The sequence below is a fragment of the Lathyrus oleraceus genome, chromosome 5 (assembly GCF_024323335.1).
Source record: "Lathyrus oleraceus cultivar Zhongwan6 chromosome 5, CAAS_Psat_ZW6_1.0, whole genome shotgun sequence".
Classification (NCBI taxonomy): domain Eukaryota; kingdom Viridiplantae; phylum Streptophyta; class Magnoliopsida; order Fabales; family Fabaceae; genus Lathyrus; species Lathyrus oleraceus.
This window is the reverse complement of record NC_066583.1, coordinates 237,887,363-237,897,442: the sequence shown is the minus strand read 5'-3', so window position 1 is coordinate 237,897,442 and position 10,080 is coordinate 237,887,363. Positions and strand designations below refer to the sequence as shown.

The 10,080-nt window shown below is 35.9% G+C and overlaps 1 non-coding gene across 1 annotated transcript; it reads left to right on the top strand.

The window, feature by feature from the left end:
* The first annotated feature begins 1,220 nt into the window (after window positions 1-1,220).
* LOC127088461 (small nucleolar RNA R71) lies at window positions 1,221-1,327 on the top strand. Its single transcript, XR_007790295.1, has one exon. It is a non-coding gene; the product is annotated as a small nucleolar RNA R71 (small nucleolar RNA).
* Window positions 1,328-10,080: the final 8,753 nt, after the last annotated feature.

Below are 10,080 nucleotides of genomic sequence, written 5' to 3'. Positions count from 1 at the left end.
TCTGGATTATAGCGCTACATTCAGCAGTGAGTGTAACAGTTTCGCTATCTTCAAGTTTCCTTTTATTAGAAAGAATTTATTTTAAGAACTTAGCATATGAGGGCATCTGCGTAATAGCTTCTGTAAACGGAATTGTGACGTTTAATTGTTTTAGTAGGTCAACAAATTTTTTAAATTGGCCCGCATCTTTGGTTTTAATAAGCCTTTGAGGGTAAGGGATAGGTGGTTTATAAGGCGGTGGAGGTACATAAGGTTCTGTCTTTTCTACGATTTCCTTATTACTCTCTTCCTTTTCCTTAGGTTTACTTTCTTCCTCAGTTGACTTTTTAGAGTTTTGGTTCTCAGTTCTTGGATCTACTGGTCCTTCCACTTTCGTTCCACTTCTTAGTATGATTGCATGAGCGTGGCTTTTCGGGTTAGGTTGGGGCTGTCCAGGTAATGTACCAGTTGGGGAAGCAGTAGGCGCTTGTTGTTGAGATACTTGTGATATTTGTGTTTCCAGCATTTTGTTATGGGTAGCCAGGGCATCTACTTTACTTGCTAGTTGTTTGATTTGTTCACTAGTGTGTATATTCTGGTTTAAGAAATCTTTGTTGGTTTGCTATTGAGAAGCTATAAAGTTTTCCATCATGATTTCCAAGTTGGATTTCCTAGGAACGTTATTGTTAGGTGTAGATGGGGTCGGCTTTTGATATCCCTGAGGTATAGCTGGGGCTTGATTTGGAGCTTGTCCTGGTGCGTATAAAGCATTATTACTCTTATATGAAAAATTTGGATGATTCTTCCAGTTTGAGTTATAGGTGTGCGAGTAGGGATTTCCTTGAGCATAATTCACTTGTTTTGCTTGGATTCCTGTTAGGAGTTGACAATCAGCAGAAGTGTGACCTTTGATTCCACAGACTTCGCAGCTTTGATTTGCGGCAACTACGGTGGTTGGAGGTGATACATTTAAGCTTTCAATTTTCTGGGCCAGAGCATCCATTTTTGCACTAACGTGATCAAGGCTACTTATCTCGTACATGCCACTTTTCGTCGGAGGTTTCTCCACTATTGCTCGGTCGCTTTCCCATTGATAATGATTTTGGGCCATGCTTTCGATAAGTTGATAAGCATCGGCGTAAGGTTTAGCCATAAGTGCACCACCTACGGCGGCGTCTATTGTTAACCTTGTGTTGTATAAGAGACCATTATAGAAGGTATGAATTACTAACCAGTCCTCTAAACCATGGTGTGGACAAAGTCTCATCATGTCTTTGTATCTTTCCCATGCTTCGAAAAGAGACTCGTTATCTTTCTGTTTAAATCCATTTATCTGGGCTCTCAACATAGTTGTTTTGCTCGGAGGAAAATATCGGGCAAGGAAGACTTTCTTCAACTCGTTCCATGTGGTAACTGAGTTGGAAGGAAGAGACTGCAACCATCTTCTAGCTTTATCTCTTAACGAGAAAGGAAAAAGACGAAGTCGAATTGCCTCTGAAGTGACACCATTAGCTTTAACAGTATCAGCGTATTGGACAAATACGGATAAATGAAGGTTTGGATCCTCGGTAGGATTTCCAGAGAATTGATTCTGTTGCACTGCTTGCAACAGTGAAGGTTTAAGTTCGAAGTTGTTTGCTTCGATTGCGGGTGGAGCTATACTCGAATGCGGCTCATCTTGTGATGGAGCGGCGTAATCTCGAAGGGCACGAGCTGGTTCTGCCATCTCGGGTATCGGCGAAGGAAGAAGATTTTTTGAGGTCGGGCACTTCGATAGGAGGGAGATTGTTTGCAGCATGATATTCCCGAATTCGTCGTAAGACTCGGAGATATAGTTCGATGTCGTTGATTCGTAAGTAAAACGGCTCGCCTTGTGAGCGAGTGTGTGGCATACAAATCAAAGAAAGAAAGAAAGAAGAAAAATGAAAAAAACCTTAGTCTCTACAGCGTAACAGAAGAGTTACGATATCGACTAAATAAAAGTCCCCGGCAACGGCGCCAAAAACTTGATCGCGACTTTATGAGTCGAATTGGGGTACTAACTGCAAGTGCACAGTTCTATCGCGTAGTTTTAAAAGATATCGATCCCACAGGGACTTATGAATCGATATACCGTTTTCTAAGGTTACTTCGTAAAGCTAAGGTGGATAATACTTTGGTTGTTTGGGGGAAAAGTTAAAACTAAAATAAGATCTAGGTTAAATATCAATTAAACGGATATCGGTATGTAGTTCGTCGTAATTAGGGAATCAATTCTTCGTTGGTTTCTTGGTTTTAAAATAAATCTTTTCAGTAGACACTATTGATTAAAAGTCTTATCTCAAACTCTCGCTCTGTTGAATAGACTATGATTTTATATTAACGTAGCTGTCACTTATTAGTTAAGTCCAAAATCACTTTTTGAAAACAATAGAATCCGTAGAAACTCTTTTTAAGAAAATACTAATCGTTTAAACACCCTCGTCTCAAACTCTCGCTCTATTGACTTGGATTATATAATTAAATTCAAATGCTTAACTCTCGTTCTCACATCCAACTTTTAAAAATACTTTTTGAAAAAGATTAGAATTTAATTGACTCTAAAAATTGCTTTCGCCCTGATCTAGAATTAATATCCAATTTACACTGTCCAGTTAAAAACTCAAACTCTCGCTCTATTGATTTTAACTTCTTTAGTCTTTTACTCTCGTACAAAAACCTTGGTATTAAACCTGTAAATTGAGACCATAAAAAGAGTGATTTTGTTTTTTAAACGTAATTAAACCGACTTAGTTTTGATTCCTTCATTCCGCTTACTTTACATACTGATACCTAAGTAAATTAGCCAGACATGCTAAATAGATCTAAACAATCATCATGCTTAAATAAATCCATCTCAGGCAAACAATATAAATAAACAATAATGCAGGATATATATAAATTCAAACAATAATTAAAGAACCTGAATAATTAATAGCAATCTTGAACACTCCACCACAAACCGGTTGGATTTGTTCTTGAATTCTTCAATCGGACAGGAAAATAAAAGTGAAGGAATAAAAATCTAGGGTCTAACGTAAGGTTAGATCTAGTAAAAGATACACAATAGTTTCCGGTGTAGAAACTATTGTGTGAAAAATTAATTAAGTGCTGAAAGACTAACTGGAAAAGAAAATAAAAATAAAAATAAAAATTGCAATTAAAGCAAAGACTGTAAAAAGGCAATAGTATGCTTGCACGGCTGGAAGAGAAAAATTGGACGAAGCAGAGAGAGAGCTGCAGGGTTTGCCAAAAGCCACTATTTATATTACTCACCTTTTGTAACGGTTTCCAAAAGCTTTCCGTGTAAAAATCCTCACGTTCCAATAGTCAAGCGTAACAATAGGCTTCAACGTGCCTCTGTTGCGCTTCTGAAGCCAAAAATATAGGAGAATGGTGTGACGTCCATCACACCATGTGTTACGTTCGTAACACAAGGCAGCAGGGCGTGACGCCCGTCACACCTTGTGTGGAGCTCGTCACAGGCTCAGCGCTTGTACTTTTGGGCTGGGCTTTGGTTTGGTGAAATTGCTTCTCTTCATTTCTTTTTGCACCTCCTTTTCTTCCTTTTTTCACTTATGCTTCAAATAAGCTACCTGAGATAAATAGAAGGAAAATACCGAGTAATATCGAATAAAATGAAATAAATCGAAACAAATAATAATACAATTTAATTAAATCGAGTCCAAAAATGTGATATTATTTCATGTTATCGCTACACCATTGAATATAGCATTCAATGCTTTAGAGTTCCCAAGGGCTAAGTCATCCTCCTCCTTGGTCCATTGTTCTTCAGCCTTCTTATCAGCAGTAGCTTCTCCATTCTTGGTAACAACTGGATGTTCCCAACCTACTAACACAGCCTTCCAAGCCTTGTTATCCAGAGACTTTAGGAAGGCTACCATTCGAGGTTTCCAGTAGTCATAGTTGGATCCATCCAAAATAGGTGGTCTGTGAACAGATCCTCCATCTCTCTCCATAGTACCAGAAAGTATCGTTCCTAGATCTCACCCAGAACCAGAGCATGATGCTTACTCTGATACCAATTGAAATTCTGGTATCAGATATGAGATGTCGAATGTAATGTCACGACACTAATATTTGAGTAACACAAATAGAAGAAAGATATAGAATGTTAATGCAAAAGACACAAGCAATTGTTAACCCAGTTCGGTCCAACTCACCCACATCTGGGGGCTACCAAGCCAGGAAGGAAATTCACTAAAATAGAATCAGTTCAAAGACTCTTCGTACACTTCAACAAGTTACAGTCTTTCTCACCTAATCTCTACCCGTGCAATTTCTACCTAAGCACTCTTAGATATGAGAACCCACTCACTTCCCTACAATCACACACCAGTGATTTTAAACAACAACCCCTTGAGAAAAGAACATACTTTTCAATTACACACTCTTGATTTTACTTCACAGTTTCAATCAAGAAGACACACTCTTGATCTTGCTTCACAACTTTGATCAAGAAGACACACACTCTTGCTTAACAGCTTTAGAGTGACAAATTACAACCACAAATGAGTCCAATTCAATCATCAATGGATGACTTGAATGACCTACAAGTCTTACGACTAAACAGACACAAACCCTAGCTCTCTCTCTATATTTCGCTCAGTATTGGTTGTGTGTTCAAACAGGTTTTCTAAGTCCCTTTTTATAGAAGCTTTCAGCTGGGCTTGGACATCTTGAAAACCCTAAATCTATTTTCCAATCAAATCTATTTATAACAGCTATATAGATCTCCTTGGAAAATAAGTAAATCTGGTTGTAATCCATGATTGAATGCGCCAGCTAACCATATCTTCAATCATCCAAAGATTGCCATTAATTGTGCAATCACAAAACACCAGACATTCATACAGAATGTTCTGTGTCCAATAATTCCTTTTATAACTTCCAGCAGGTACATCCATATCAGATGTCATGACCTTGTGTATGTCATCTGAAACAATCCTGCATGAACATGTCTTTCATTTAAGCTCCAACAGGTACATCCAATATCAGAAGCCTTGTCATTGTATGTGGCATTCTGAAACAATCCTGCATGAACATGTTCTTGAACTCCAACAGGTACATAGGATATCTCATGTTAAGACATCACACATGACATCTTGTGAACACTCTTTGTTTTACCAAAATTGTTGCCAACACTTAGAATCAACAACAAGATTCACCAAAAGGATCCCGATACACATCTCAACATGTATGCATCACATCATTCATCATGCAATAATCAATTCATGTTACCACTTCAATAATATCAACAATCATCAGCAACTCATCAAAACCTTAACATTATTATCATAACATCATTGACATAACAACATCATATACATAAAAACAAGTAACATTCTTCTCACAACACCACAACCATAATCATGCTTAATCAACCATTTAACAACATCATGTAAATATTTCATCATAATACAATAACTCATGTAATTAAATACTCAAATTATCATAACCCATTTAGACCTTAAAAACAATTTCATAAGATAGTAATTCACATTAGTTTTCCAATGCTTCGAACAACACTCAATTTGGACTTACGAACCAAAAGTTATGGTCAAAACGTTTTCTACCAAAAAACACGAACAACAGCTCCTGCACTGAGTGCACCCTCCCTGGGCTGAGCGCGATTGTGATGGACAAAATGCATAATTTTATGCATTTTTCATCGTTGAAGGCCTTCCGTACTTCCAATTTGAATTCCGTAAAAATGCAAACGCTCATAAAATTACAACCGACGCAATACTCTAATTATCTCAAGTTAATAGACAATTTTAACACAATTAAATAATAAAATCATTATTTTAAGATTATACTTAAAACCTTCGAAATTGCAACAATGGTGGATATAAGTTCAATCATCAAAACAGAAAAATATACACATAAAAAGACACACAAAATTCATCATATAATCATCATATAACAACCATCATAGCATCACAATTCAAAGTTATGAATCAAAACACTCAACCCTAAGGAGGTTAAGGGTTTCTCCATTCTACTCTTCCATCACACCCCTTATTATTGAAACAACTTCCCACCCTTACCTCAATATTCCTTAGCAAAAATTCTGGTTTTTATGTGTTATTCCTTCCTATAGCTCTTCAATGGAGTCCTTCATATGCCCTAACTTTTTACTCATTCTCTTCTCACCAAATTCTGATTTTTTTCTACGTAAAAACTCTTCAACCTCTAACTAACCTTTTTATCATTAACATAATCTCCCTTAATTATAATTTTCCATCATTATCCTCACTTAACCTCTTATTTAACACCATGCCTCTCTTGTCTCTAATTTTATTTTAATAAAAATAATATTAATAATATTCTCATTTTATTTTATTGTTTTCTTCAAATAATAACACTAAAAAATTATTTTAAACCATTAAATAGTTTTAAATGAATCTACCAACTTCGAATTATCCTCCACACTCTCTACCTAAGGGTCACCTACCTTTGTCGCCCTAAAACATCTCAATTATCAAATAATAATTAGATACACACATAAAATTATAATTAATTAATATAAATAATTTTTAGAAAAAAAGGTCTTATAACTCTCCCCCACTTAAAGAATTTTTGCCATTGAAGATTACCTCAAGTGAACATATTCGGATACGAATCCTTCATATGGTTCTTCAAGCTTCCAAGTTACGTTTCCACCAGATGGTCCTCCCCACACTATCCTCACCAAGGAAATCTGATAGGCTACTCCTCTTATCCTCTGCAAAATCTGGTAAGGACCGAGGAAACACGAAGTGAGCTTTCGAGACTTTAAGGCTCGACTAACACCGATTACTGAGATAACTCTAAAAAACACGTGACTTCCACCTGGAAATCAAGTGCTTTCCTCCTCTTGGATCATCTTGACCTTTTCAGTTATCTGCCGAACAATCTCAAATTCGAGCACAACACTCTCGCCTGACTCATACTAACATAAAGGAATCCTACGCCACATACGATACAACGCCTCATACGATGCTATCCCAATACTAGCATGGAAACTATTATTGTAGGTACATTCAATCAAAGAAAAGTAGCTTCTCCAAGCACATCCTTATTCTATCATACAATCCCTCGACAAATCCTCTAAAGACGGGATAGTCCTCTCTGTTTGACCGTCCATCTGCGGATGATAAGCGGAACTCAACTTCAGCTTAGTTCCAAATGCAACTCGCAACTCTCCCAGAATCCTGATGTAAATCTCAGATCTCTATCTGGCACAATACTCGAAGGTATACCATGTAGCCTCAAAAAGTCCATAGAAATGATATCTCATTTCCACTTTGGGATATTCAACGGTTGCATCAGACCTAACGACTTCTGATGTTCAATCTCCAACTTATGGCATGTTAAACACGAATACATAAACTCAGTAACACCTTCATTAATTCCTATCCACCAAAATAACCTCTTTAAATCTTGATACATCTTCGTAGCACCAAGATGAATACTCAATCCACTTATGTGACCCTCCTCAAGAATACTCTTCTTAGGCTCGAGTACATAAGGAACACAAACTCTATCTCTGAACCTCATCACACCATTTTCATTGACTCGGAAATCATATATGTTACCTTGGTTGATTAACGTGAGACGGTATATCATACTCAAATAACCCTTTCTGATCGCTTTAAGGATACCACTCGTCAGCTTCAACTTACCCAACTTCACACTGTTAGAAGTTTCTTCACACACTTAACTCATATCTCTGAATTGCAAAATTAGTTCTAAATCTCGAACCATATACATCGACATGTGTAAAGACTTCCTACTAATCGCATCAGCTACACCATTAGATTTACCTGGATGAAGATTAACCGAGTTGATTGTGAAGGATCTCCATGTTGGCTTAAAAATGCTCTCGATTTTGAGATCTGAGTGAATTGTGACCGATGGAACTGAGACTTGGACGCAGATTTGGAAAAAATAGAATTTGGAAGTTTATTTGCTTCCCGATTTGGTGGCTTAAAAAGGCAATGAAGTGGTTAATCTGAAATTGCAAAAATCATAGAAATCAAATTCTGGTTCCCATAGGTGGAGCCATTGTTATGTTCGAGAACCAAAAATGGATGTTTCAACTCCATGGATGAACCATAAATAATGAGAGGTGAATAAATGTTGATATTGAACGGTGGCTCTGATCTCCTTCATGACGGTGCGGGATGGACCTGCATGATTAACACTCCAATGTCCAAGTTAGTTCAAGATTCAAGATAATTAAAGTAAAAATAGAGATAAGAGATTGTGTACCTTCTCATATTGTGTGAACTATTTTTATATTTTGGATCGAGTATAGTGAACTTGAGATGGATTGTGTTTTCTCCGTTATTCTTTGCTTATGAGTTTTCTCCATTATTCCTTGAATTTTGAATAATGTCTCTATTTTTATTTCAACTTTGTCAACTACTACTTTTTACTTCTTTTTTTAAATCATCTTGCCTTAGGAATGTGTGTCTGGAATGGTAATGTTTTTTAATTGTTTATAAGATCAAAATCTAGGAATGTGTGTCTGGAATGGTAGTGTTTTTTAATTGTTTATAAGATCAAAATCTAATTTATTTTCTTTTCTAAATGCGTGTCTATAATTTTTTTGACATAATATTCTTCCATTTTTTGATATGTCATTATTCTCCATCTCTATTACTCATTTTTTTTTAAAATTGAAACACATGCATAAATTATATGTTGATGGCAGTGACAAGTAGACTTATCAATTTAGGATGTTGATGCCTAACTTTTAAGTCCAAAAAATATTTTATTTTAAATAACCACTATTTTAAAAAATAATACAAAATAATCAACTTTTCAAATTAATTATTAATATAACCACTTTTCAAACAAAAAAATTATATGTCTAAAGCAGTCGCTATACCAAATGGCGCATGTATTTGGTAGTTGCACGAAGGCGCCATGCCTAGTGGCTATTGAATGCACCACAAGCCAATGCAATTGGCGCATGCTTTGCCTTGTTGCACTATGACCCCTGTCACATCCCGATTTTGACCATGAATCATCAATTTAATGCATTCATCATAGTTGTTACACCTCTTCATAGCATAACATGCATTCTATACCGCATAATGCCTAGAATGTCAGTCTAAATAAATTTTTGAATCTACAAGAAAGTCGATTGAATCAGTTCTCAAATATGTGTCAAAACAGCGGGTGAAAAAGTTTTAAAATCAAGCTTGTAGATATCAGTTTTATTAATCTACGTTTCGCTTAGTTTAACCTGGTGTGTTCGATTTATTTTTCGGCTAATTTTTCGGTCACATTTTGGTATGTCTGAGCATTTTAACCGAGTGTTTTCCATTTCAAAATTTGACAAAAACCTGTATGTTTTCGAGAAGTTTATTTCGCGCTGATCATTTTTGTGCATTCAGTTTATTTTTTCGAGCATTTTTACGCCTGATTTTTGTTTATTTTGAGTCCATTTATTTTTATCTTTTTGTCAACATGTTCATAAAAAATAAATAGGTCTATTTGTGTTTTCATTTAAATTTGTTTAAATTTTATTTGATTTAATTAATTTGAACTTGTTTTGAATTCAAAAAAACATCTAAAGGGAACTTTTGGATAAAAAAATTGGTAACCCTAATTTAACCCTACTATATATACATGTGGTAGCTGATGAATTAAGGAGACCAATCCCCATCAAAAGTTGCGCCGCTCACACCTATACACAGTTATCTCTCACTTTCAAAATTGGAGATGCATAAGAAAAAAAAAGAGCAGAAAAGCAAAAGGAGGTGTTCCATCTTGATAGTACAGAATTCACATTATACATTTCAATTCAAACGCAAGTCATGCAACTCCATTCTTCTAACTACACAAGCCAACCATAATCCACATTTCTCACCATAAAAAAAACTCTTCCATAATACCATCAAGAACACAACCCTTTCACCATGTAAAAAAACTCAAACTCAAGAAAACCATTAACATCATTTTCTACGCACTCACATAGATTTCTCACTCTCATTTTCCATCACCATTTTTACAACACAAACACAACCTTCATATTTTTATCAACCACCAACATCATAACTTACTTCA